This window comes from Anabrus simplex, chromosome X, assembly GCF_040414725.1.
Source record: "Anabrus simplex isolate iqAnaSimp1 chromosome X, ASM4041472v1, whole genome shotgun sequence".
In the NCBI taxonomy this organism is placed as follows: Eukaryota; Metazoa; Arthropoda; class Insecta; order Orthoptera; family Tettigoniidae; genus Anabrus; species Anabrus simplex.
The window spans coordinates 139,643,452-139,655,260 of NC_090279.1; the positions used below are offsets into that span (position 1 = coordinate 139,643,452).

Consider the following 11,809-nt stretch of genomic DNA (forward strand, 5'->3'; position numbering starts at 1 on the left):
CCAAATGACATAGAGTAGATTTCTTTGGAATAATCCTAACTGCTGCACAATTCATAACGCAAGATCGTGGAACAACTTGAAGGAAAAGTGTAAACTAGATATGTAAACAGTCAATCTCATAAAAAAGTATATTATCTCTAGGACTATCAATCATGTGCACTAAAAAGATGGATCAAACCCTGGTATCTGTTGAGCTATTTTCTACCCATTTCCATTATCTGACGATGGATTATCAAATTATATACATTACCTCAAGAGAGTCTTCCTGCGATGACTCTGGCTCGGTTAACTCTGATTTAACTTCTTCTTTCAGAGCTATCACTTCTGATACATGTTCAAAATTTTCCTGTGGAAAATAAGAAATATTAGATATGCTCATAACACGCATCTACAAAAACAGTCACCAACAAATGAGCATCTTAATTCATTAATTTCCAGTATTACAGTTACTTTCAGAATTTCACTAATGTTTAAGGAAGATTTCTACCAGCAGAGGATTGTTATAACCAAAGGCTGTACTGAGAATGGTGTTACTATTCTTGCTCATTCCTTATGTCAGAGAAAGGATGAGACTGAGAACAAAATATAAAATGCCAAACGTTTTCTAGCCATACCAGAAGATATAATACCAGAGATGGAATGGGGGCTATCTCACACAGAATTTGGAAGGACGCAGCCATAGGCATAAACACTAAATTGTATGAACTGTTTTCATATGTTCAATCATATCAATCAAATGATAAAAGTTGTCTGAACCATTAGAAGCGTTACATTTCTATATAATTTTTTGTTCTCAGCATAGAGTTTGTTTATAGACAGATTGAAATTACTTGAAATAATGGAATCACATTCTCTACTATGGTTTTGCTGAGATCACAGGGGCTACATAAAACATTAATACAGTTCTGTTTGAAACAGCATATTTCAATGCTTCCAAGTGTAAAATAAAAAACATAAACATGAAAGAAGTAGACTTATCACAGTCATATAACAGTGAAAGATGTGATGTAACCCAAAGTCAAAGCAGCTAGAAATGAAATATTGCACTAATATAAGCATGTTATCTAGTGTTCTGTGAGGAGCTGAGGGGATGAGGACACCGTCAGTGGAGAATCAGCAGTGTTGGAGTGTATATCTGCAGTTTCAGAAGATCTTTTATGATCTACTATGAGACATTTAAATTTCACTCTTAGATTCATAAAACCTTGTCAGCATTACAGGGGGAAGGGACTGTGATTAAAAGCTTATGTTCTCATGTAAATTAAGTAACTAATAAAAGTGAATTAAAGTAACAAGTTCTAGAATATGCCAACTTAACACATTCAATACAGAAGAGAAGAGTAGCTGAACTAAGGAATGGATGAAAAGGATGCACAAAAAGGACAGGGAAATAATGACAAAGGGGAAAGAAAAAAATCTGTTTAATGTCCCTTAAGTCCTTAAAGTGTCAGAGCCCACTAAGAAGGGGCATATAAAAGAAATCATTCTCAGAAATTATACATTCTAGAGCCCTTAGACATGGTTCTCTATATAACATAGAATCTGACCTGTATTTGAGGAATAAAATGAACTAATCACTATTCTGTCTTTCTAGAAGAATTCAACATCTAAGCAAAATACTTATTTTGAGAGAACGTACATTCAGATTTTGAGCTATTACATCCCTCGTATGTCATAGGCAAATCTGCTCGTTCCTTAAAACACATAATATCTTCCAGCACATTGTGGATGTGAGGATAACCCAGAATAATCACACCTGTATTGACATTTCGTTTAGCAGACTGGTGTATCCTGGCTCAAAAACACTAATGAAAGATTTGTGATTTAACTTCTTCTACACTAATTATGGTAGGAGTAATAATTTTTAACATGTGGTGCTAATTCTGGTGCAGTAGTGTAGGAGGATATTAGTTTTTTAAAGTACAATTGGGAAACCTTCCTCTATTTTAATCAGAGGGGAAAAATAAAAACGTGCAACCCCTAAACCAAAGTAATTTCGATACTGACAGTAAAAAGTACAGACTAATCCAAGCCCAACCTTAAGTTCCTAACAGTTGGCAGCTATGTGTAGTGCGTTGTGGTGTATTCCCAGACAAATAAGCAAAACAGAGTTGTACTACGCATAGATGCTAATTCAGCAATTGGTGACTGCTGGTGTTAATACTGAGGAAGCACATAGAAAATTATGCCACTGCCAAACTTATTCAGCTATTAAGGGTTAATTTCTGACCTCTATGAAGTTATCTGGAATGAGACTTACAAGTGATGCAGTTGTTTTTCCTTCAAGCCAGGCTGGTTCTGCTTTGATCTTTGCTTCCAGGTCCATTTTGCACTGCAAACTGAAGTAGTTAGAAGGCACTGGTATGGTTGATTACTTCCACTGACCTTACACTGAAACATAAGCCAGAACAATATATTACCTTATTGATGTCATTGATACTTATGGTGTTTGTCAACAAACTAAGCAACAATCGTGTCATTTTATATGACCATCAATATTATGATCATACCAAAAAACCCGAAATTTTACATGACAGTTGATATTATGATCATACCTATAGGACTTCAATCAAAGCTAAGAACCTGCAGTTTTATATGATTTCTAAAACAGTGATCACTTTCATAGGAAATATAATTTAACTTATCTGTCGATATCAAGATCATAGTCAAAGGACCCCTGGTAATACATGACCGAGCTTGATAGCAGCAAGTCGCATAAGTGCGGACAGTATCCAGTATTCGGGAGATAGTGGGTTCGAACCCCACTGTCGGCAGTCCTGAAGATGCTTTTCCGTGGTTTCCCATTTTCACACCAGGCAAATGCTGGGGCTGTACCTTTATTAAGGCCACGGCCGCTTCCTTCCCACACCCAGCCATTTTCTGTCCCATCGTCGCCATAAGACATATCTGTGTTGGTGCAACGTAAAGCCAATAGCAAAAAAAAATAGTATTACATGACACCTTATATCGTATTAATAGCTATCTAACATACAGTTTTATATGCAACTGAAACCGCAACAAGATGACCTTTCTTGAAAATTCAGTGACTGTACGGTTTGCATATCACTCTGATCACCGTGGTCCATATACTGGAATCTTCCTACCATTTTTATCCTTTGCAATCGGCTTCAAAACTAACTGAACAAGTTCACAGTTCTTTGAGATGTGTTCTATCAAAATTTTCCTTCCCAGGATCAAATTCTCTCAAACCATTCTCCTCTCATTAAGCTTATCTCTTTATTTGAGACATGTTCTATCAAAATGATCTTCAAGAACTTCTGATAACACAGCATTTAAAAGGCTTCAAACTCTGTTTTTCTTGGCACCAGTTATTATCTGTGTTTCACTTCCATACAGTGTCATACTCCTTACTCAGTGTAAACATAATTTTAAAAGTTTTCAATCTGTTCAACCTAAAGGACATGATATTGAACAGATGGGAATTTAGGCTGGATTCAGTGATGATAATTATCGATATTGAGAAGGCATATGTCAGTGTACCATGGCAAGTGGTCTCGGATGTATTGATAAAAAAAGAAGGCAGGGAGAGGTGAAGATCATATTATAAAAGCCATGAACGAAAAGTGAGTAAGTAGTATGAATACTAAGATAGGACAAACAAACTGGTCAAAGTAGAAATAGAACTTCAAAATGGATGTGTTTTATCCCCTCCAATCTTAATTACAATCATTGATGAAATCCATAAGAGTATACAACAAAAAAATGGGAAACAAGGAGGCAAAGGCCTCACTCTTTGCAGATTAGACAGTAATATGCAGAGAAGATGAAATGGAAGGACAAGAACAAGATAATGTAAGGAATCAGGAGATGGAGGAATATGGAACGAAAATCAGCGTGGAAAAGAGTACGATAGTAGTGGTAACGAGAGGTAATAGAGAAGGAATTGGGAATATTGAAGTAAATGGAAGACCATTAGAAGTTGTGGAAAGCTTCAAGTATTCAGGGAGAATAATTGAAGAAGATGGAAAATAAATTTAGAAACTGGATAGAGACTTGAACAAGCCAATGAGTTTTACCAATGTGTGAGATGTATATGTAGCTGGGACATCCAATGGAATGCAAGAAAATTTTGCACCCAATGTATTACACACCATGGACAACAAAAATACATGATGAACACAGAATGCAAGAGGCCAAGATGAAATTATTTAGAGAAGTAATAGGGAGGGCATAAAGGGATAAAGTCAGAAACATAGAAATGAGGGAGTGAATTGGATTCCCTGAACTGAAAGGCAAGATAGAGACACATAAGCTGAAATGGTATGGACACATTATGAGAATGGAAGAGGATAGAGTTCCACAGTAAGTATTTACAGAGAAAGTCATAGGAGAATGACATCGGAGAATGCCCAGAAAGGGGTGAATGGATACGGTAAGGAGAGTACAGAGAAGAGTGGAGTAAAATTAGAAAAAATATTCAAGGAAGGAAAGGAGTGGTGGAGAGAGAAAAACTGAGGAGGTTCTTGATTCACATTTCTACCCAGAAGACTGGAAATGGAAAATGAAGAAAATTCTGTTGAAATGAAGACAAAAGTTTATACAATACTGCTATCAGCTCATTTCATCGAACAATGCCAGCAAACTTTACTTAAGTGCCTTTTCTTTATTTTTCTATGCATGTCATGTCTAATGACACAACCAAGTGGTGTTTAACAGAGAGCCCCTTGTAGGGAGTTCCATGTCAAACGAGTGGTTTAAATGTTAAGCAGTTTTTATTTTTCGCAGGTGGTACGAAAATTGTCTATGTTGAATACACACAATATTAAACAGAAGGAAGGATCCACCTTTCAATACTCAATTTTAAGTTGAACCAAATAGAGGTTACAACTTGTTCATTTGGGACCGGTTTCAACACATTTGAAGTGTCATCATCAGCCAATTGGCAAAGCAGTGCAAAAATTAAGTCATAAATGTCTAAAAAAAACTAACACAGTGATCACAACTTAACATCGGAGTATTGAAAGGTGGATCCTTCCTTCTGTTTAATATTGTGTGTTTCTCTATTCAATACGGGAAAATCATGAAATTTTTAACTTTATATGTTGAATACCTCGAGTAGTGCCCCAGAGAATTCATTTCACCCAATTGCAGTGTTCATTAGTCACTTAGTGATATTTTACTGTAATTGTAAACATACTGCACAAACAATGAATACTACAATTTCTCCTACAGATAATACAAGCTTCGTTCCTGTGGCTAATTTTGTAGATTCTTACACATTGCCAGGGAATACATTTCTATGTAAACACATATCTATTCAGGAAACTATGCTCATTTGTATTTTGTATATTTTAATGTAGGGGACAATACTGAAATGTACCGTGTTTACTTGTTCTAACTACTGTTTACAGTTTTTACAGCCAGAATTTATTCCTGAAGATTGTTCTTCCATTCCTGAAAGCAGTTTAATGTTGCACTAACAACTCCAAGGTAAAGGGTTAAGATTAGGTATGCAGTGGCATTAATTAAGGTTAATTAATGATAAAATGGGGAAACCACGGATACGTTTTTCAGGGCTGCAGATACTAGTATTCGACCCCATGCAATCTCACCACCACTCACTCCTGAAAATCTTTTACACAGCAATAAATCAAAAAAGACAGCCGAGAGTAACCTAAATCATCACAAAAACATGCCAGAAATAGCTGCTGCGGGGTATTGATGTGATACAGAAGAATCTCCATAACAACACTGATAAAACAAGATACAGATATCCTAAATGGAAACCTCTCAAGAATTTGAACCCTACTTCCATATGTCGCATCATACAGAGTAATGAACAACTCAACATTCACAGCCTCACTATAAAATTGCACACAGAGTTAAATAACACAGCAAAACAATATCGGTAATTAAAATTACACACTAAATATTGCAATTTTTTGTCTAACTACCATCCGCATTTCTTCATCTGCGATGCTCTAAAGAACAAAAAATCCTCATTCCACAAAATTTAGATACGTGATAGATTGCTACTACACACAACTTGCAGGCACTTGCAACGCAAAGGCTGGGAGTTTTCTAAAGCAAGCTAGTTATATGCGTATTCATTTTTAATGCTAAATTAATATTAACTTCTAATTTCTAGTTTCTAGTAAAACTAGAAATTTATTCTCACTTGAGATCTATACATTTAGCAAATGTACATTATTGAACTTGAACATTACCGACAATATGTTAGAGGTTGTGGACGCAGTGTAAAAAGACATAAATCACAATTCCTCAATGAAGAAAATCCGTAACTTTCATAACGGAATAAACTGAAGAATTGGCCTTATATAACAACATACCAGCTACTTCGAAACAAAACCGGATATTTGAATGTTTTTCAACCACTTAAAACCAACTCTTGAAGTACAAATTTGATTTCTAACAGTCAGTAGAACAGGCTGAATTTAGGAAAGGATGTATTACTTAAGACTTCTTCTTCTTCTACTTCTCCTTGATACTTACGGACTTTTTTTTACTGTCGTCCAGCCACTATGCGTATAAAAAGGAGATCACACGCCAAATAGAGTCCAAAAAACATAGGATAAGTGCATTTTGCACATATTATAGAGGGTTGAAAAAACCTATGTCTTGAAAGCAGTCTAAGGGTTCACTGTTCACATACAACCAAAACTTGCACTGGATTCAAAGATGAAAGCCAGAACAGCACGCAATAATGATAGGTATAAACTTGTGGAGAGAACAAAATATATGGAGCACCATGTCATGTCAAGTAAATTCTTGTATGGAACGTAACAATGTAAAGCAGGTGAGAAGGGGGAAAATAAGGGTGTGTGACACAGAAAAAAGCACAGGGAAACAAAGGTTAGAGGTGAGTCGGTACTGCTGTACCGGTACGCGTCACCTATTCTCCGAATGGAGCAGTGACAACCTGCTCCAGGAGCCTCTTCTCTACCGGTCCACTGCTACTGTGACAGTCTTGCGCTGCGACCACTGATCTCTATACCTGGATGGCTGGTGCTTGGGTAGCAGTAAGCCGAATAGAAGATGACTGGCGTCGTAAGATGGCAGCGAGCGCATGGTGCAATAGACCACGAGGAGCGCGCTTGCTTTGTTTATGCTTAGTTCAGTGACACCAGGCCTCTTGATTGTAGTTTCACGAGTGTTCTGTGCTGTGTTATTGCAAAGTAAATAGTAGTGTATTTTACGAATTTAGGTTCGTTGCCTTGTAGTATGCTTGTGAATTACAAGATTAAATTTAAATATGTATGTGTTTATCTGAAATATGAATGAAGAAACATTCTACGGGGTATTAACATACCACAGTATTCAGCTTATGGATGTACAAACAGAACCGATCAGCAGAAGGAGAAATCATTTCATCGGGGAGTTTTAATAATAATGTTATTTGCTTTACGTCCCACTAACTACTTTTTTAAGGTCTTCGGAGACGCCGAGTTGCCGGAATTTAGTCCCGCAGGAGTTCTTTTACGTGCCAGTAAATCTACCGACACGGGGCTGTCGTATTTGAGCACCTTCAAATACCACCGGACTGAGCCAGGATCGAACCTGCCAAGTTGGGGTTAGAAGGCCAGCGCCTTAACCGTCTGAGCCACTCAGCCCGGCTCGGGGAGTTTTATACTGTACATAAGAATCTTCCGGGAGCAAAATGGCAATTAATTTTTGTAGGTTTCCTTTCTCGAGACCCGAACATCTAAGATCATCGATTAGGAGTATCAGGCGGGAGAATTGGGAGCCTTCTAAAACAGCTGTTCTCTGCTCGGATCACTTAGAGGAAGACTGTTTTGATAGAAATGGACAAACTGTACACCTTAGAAGTGATGTACAGCCAACTGTTTTCAATTTTGCTGAACATTAACTGCAAGTAAAGATTTACTTTTTTTTTTCTTCTCATAATTAAACTGACGGTTTCGATGAAATAATTGACGTGACCTTATAACAATCTTAGAAAATGAAGTCTGGAGGAATTCTGGACCTTATTTACATCAGTAATAATTATGGGTTTCAGACACTGGAGTGGTGGGAGAAGGGAAAGTGTGGTGGGTGTTTGGGGCTATTCCATTATACTATTCGTGGTATTTGGGACTCGTTTAACTGGTGTTACATATTTCTGATGATGACTATCAATATCGCTTTGCTAGCTGAATTTAATTAAAGAGGTCTGTAATAGTACATTAAGCTGCAGGTAATGTGATATATTGACTAGTTTTGAATATTTGCTGGTTTTATAAATGTGTACATTTGCTTCAATATTTTAATTTGATAATATGCGCGTTATTTCTTGGAAACAGGAAATAGAAATCCATTATCAAGCACCGATTACGATATGTCGAATCTAGGCCTGTATATTGAGCTACGTTTATAGGTACATCATTTTAAGAATGCATAATTTCGTGGCATACATGTATACAATTTACAGCAATGTTTCCAGAAACTGGTTTTCACTCGTATTGTGTTACCGATCGCTAATTGCATGTATTCAGCACCTAAGTTAATATTTGCCGGCCGTTATTATACACTCATTTTTATTGCTATCCCGGAGATTTACTGACCTCGGAATGACGTGTCAGTGATCCCAATGTCCTTATGCTTTGAGTGAACATGGCTCTATATTTTTAATTATTCCAATGCGCCATTAATTGCGACTTAAAGTTGACTATATTATCATTGCTTCCCCATAAGGAGAGCTCGAGTTTGGGTACGCCAACATGGCGAACCGCGCGCTCAACTTGGCGTACTTTCTCCTGCAGCGGAGACCTGCCATCAGCGATCCATGTATAGAGATCAGTGGCTGCGACTCACAGTTGGCTGCTACCGGTCCACTGCTACTGTGACAGTCTTGCGCTGCGACTCGCAGTTTGCTGCTACCGGTCCACTGCTGTCCGCTACTGTGACCAAACTGTGACGGTCTTGCGCTGCGACTCACAGCGTCCTGTACCGGTCCACTGCTGTGACAGTGTTGCTACTGCTATCCGCAAACGGTCCAGCGACACAGCCGTCGTCGTCCCGTACCGTTAGGGAGGATGTGACAAGAACAGGACGGAGACATACCGGTACGGTGTTCATTATTTAATGTGAACGAAAGAAATCCACAGTAATCTACTTCATCACTAAAACATTTCTACAAATAATAATAATAATAATAATAAACCAAACCAAACTCCATGGCACTACAGCCCTCGAAGGGCCTTGGCCTACCAAGTGACCGCTGCTCAGCCCGAAGGCATGCAGATTACGAGGTGTCGTGTGGTCAGCACGACGATTCCCCTCGGCCGTTATTCTTGGCTTTCTAGACCGGGGCTATCTCACCGTCATATAGCTCCTCAATTCTAATCACGTAGGCTGAGTGGACCTCGAATCAGCCCTAAGGTTCAGGTAAAAATCCTGACCTGGCCGGGAATCGAACCCGGGGCCTCCGGGTAAGAGGCAGGCACGCTAACCCTACATCACGGGGCCAGCAATAATAATAATAATAATAATAATAATAATAATAATAATAATAATAATAATAATAATAATAATATCATTCTGGTGGATTTTAATTTATCATTTGGTAAATTATGTGAGTCAAGTAAATACTAGCACAGCGCTTCGCGTAATCGTGTGGGTGCGTGATGCCATGTATACTTTAATTTATCATTTGGTAAATTAGGTGAGTCAAGTAAATACTAGCACAGCGCTTCGCGTAATCGTGTGGGTGCGTGATGCCATGTATACATTTCCTAAGTAATAGCATTTGAGTGCATGACTCATTCACACGTGCGGAGCATGAATTCATATTTTTGGAAGGGTTATCGGAGACGCACACGCGTCCTGTAAACCTGTCAGGGAATAGAGATTGGTAATTTTAATTTAATTTCCCTGTGATGTTATCGATGGACAACATTTGGATGTTCCCACCAGGATGGCATCAACTTAAAGAACCTTTAAATATTTTGTTCGAAATCTTACAGTAATGAATAATTCATTTGCTTACATAAATTGACAATGTATTGCATTACATCTTCCTGTTGTGATTTCATTTGCAAGTTGCTTTACGTCGCACCGACACAGATAGGTCTTACGGCGACGATGGGACAGGAAAGGACTAGGAGTGGGAAGGAAGCGGCCGTGGTCTTAATTAATTAAATTTGCCTGGTGTGAAAATGGGAAAACACGGAAGACCATCTTCAGGGCTGCCGACAGTGGGGTTCGAACCCACTATCTCCCGAATACTGGATACTGGCCGCACTTAAGCAACTGCAGCTATCAAGTTCGGTGATTTAATTTGCAGTAGTTATTCATAGGTTTGCTTTCGCTTGGTAGGTCATGACTCTTCGGCGCTATTGCGCAATGGAGTTTGGTTTTATTCATACATTTTACATTTTATTTGACAGGGTCCGAGTTGTAATTTTTTCAGGCGGGCCCGTATAACACAATGAGAGCAGCTCTGGCCCACAACCTTGCAATCGTTACTGTGCTCTTGATGAGACGGGTAGTGTCGTGTTTGATATCGTGTTTCTTTTGACGTCAGGTTATGTTTGGTATGTCAATATGTCAAAAGAAAAGGTTAAATGTACAGTCAGATATTTCGTAAAAAGTGGTTAAAGAATTAAACTTTAAAAGACTAGTTGGTTAAGCATCCCAAACACGGGCGGTGCACCTATTGGTAGTGCAATATAAATGCGAAAGTGTTAGACATTATTTTTTTCCGTACTTATCAAAACCAATGAAAACAGTAATGAAAGTGAAAGTAACTTTCGAAACAGATTTGAGAATTTCCGGATGTGTTTTGCACTTTGAACTGCCAGCATATATTTTGAAAGAGAGTAGTACCATGTGGCTTCATATGCAACCACAGGACGTCAGATCTGCAGATCTGTTTCAGAGCATATAGTGCGGTGAGTGTTGAGTTAATCCCCTCTATTAACACAGTTGATATATGCTCTTTTACTTCAGTTCGAAATTTAGCAGATTTTGAACTAAAAATTGGTGGAGAAAATATTTATGGGCTGGCAACAGTGTTCCTCAGCTCCATTTGTGCTTGTACCGGTGTTTACTGGACCGGTAGCGTGTCACCGCGGAGCCATGATCCTCAGCTCCATCTGTTGCTGGACCGGTTTGTCACTGGACCGGCAGCATGTCACCGCGCTCTGCATGCTATCCCATGCTCCTCAGCTCCATCTGTGGTTGGACCGGTTTGTCACTGGACCGGCAACGTGTCACTGCTCCAGTCGTGTCACTGGAGCAGTTGGAGCAGTGACACATTTTCTCTGGACCGTCACACCTCTAACAAAGGTACTAAACTTCACGCCGAAGTGGCCTATCTTGGCGACTTGTCTACACTTGTGTCTCGGGAACGCAGGATGAGGAGCCTTTCGGAACATCTCGGAACACTTCGGCTCTCTTCGGTTCCACGAACTAGAACTAGGTGAGCTGCTGTCTTCAGTTCACGAACTAGGCTGGACTTAGCTAGCATAAGGCGCCATTTCGGACACCAACACTTTATTCACGTGCGTGTGGTAGAAAGTCACCAACTACAGGTCCACTTTGACAGGTCTACAGGTTGCTCTGGCGTGAAGCTTTGTACCTTGTGTTCTTCTGTTACTCGTGTGTGTTGTAGATTAGTAGGTGAATTCTTACGTTTTCGTGTGATTAAGAGTGCCGTAGTGAGTTGAAGGTATTATTACTAAAGGGGTGGATAGGCGTAATTATCTTGGTTTGTGTTCGGGTTCTCTAGGCATTTTAAAGTTTTCCTGTGATTTATTAAGAGTGTCGTTGTCAGTTGAAGATATTATTACTGAACGGGTGGATAGTCGTAATTTATCGTGCAATAATG

General features: G+C 38.9%; 1 long non-coding RNA gene across 1 annotated transcript; it reads right to left on the reverse strand.

Annotated features, from left to right (window-relative positions):
* Positions 1 to 250: 250 nt before the first annotated feature.
* On the reverse strand, positions 251 to 6,838 carry LOC137503390 (uncharacterized). Its single transcript, XR_011019115.1, has 3 exons — positions 6,475 to 6,838; positions 2,261 to 2,391; positions 251 to 346 (listed from the first exon to the last, which is right to left on the reverse strand). It is a non-coding gene; the product is annotated as an uncharacterized lncRNA (long non-coding RNA).
* Positions 6,839 to 11,809: the final 4,971 nt, after the last annotated feature.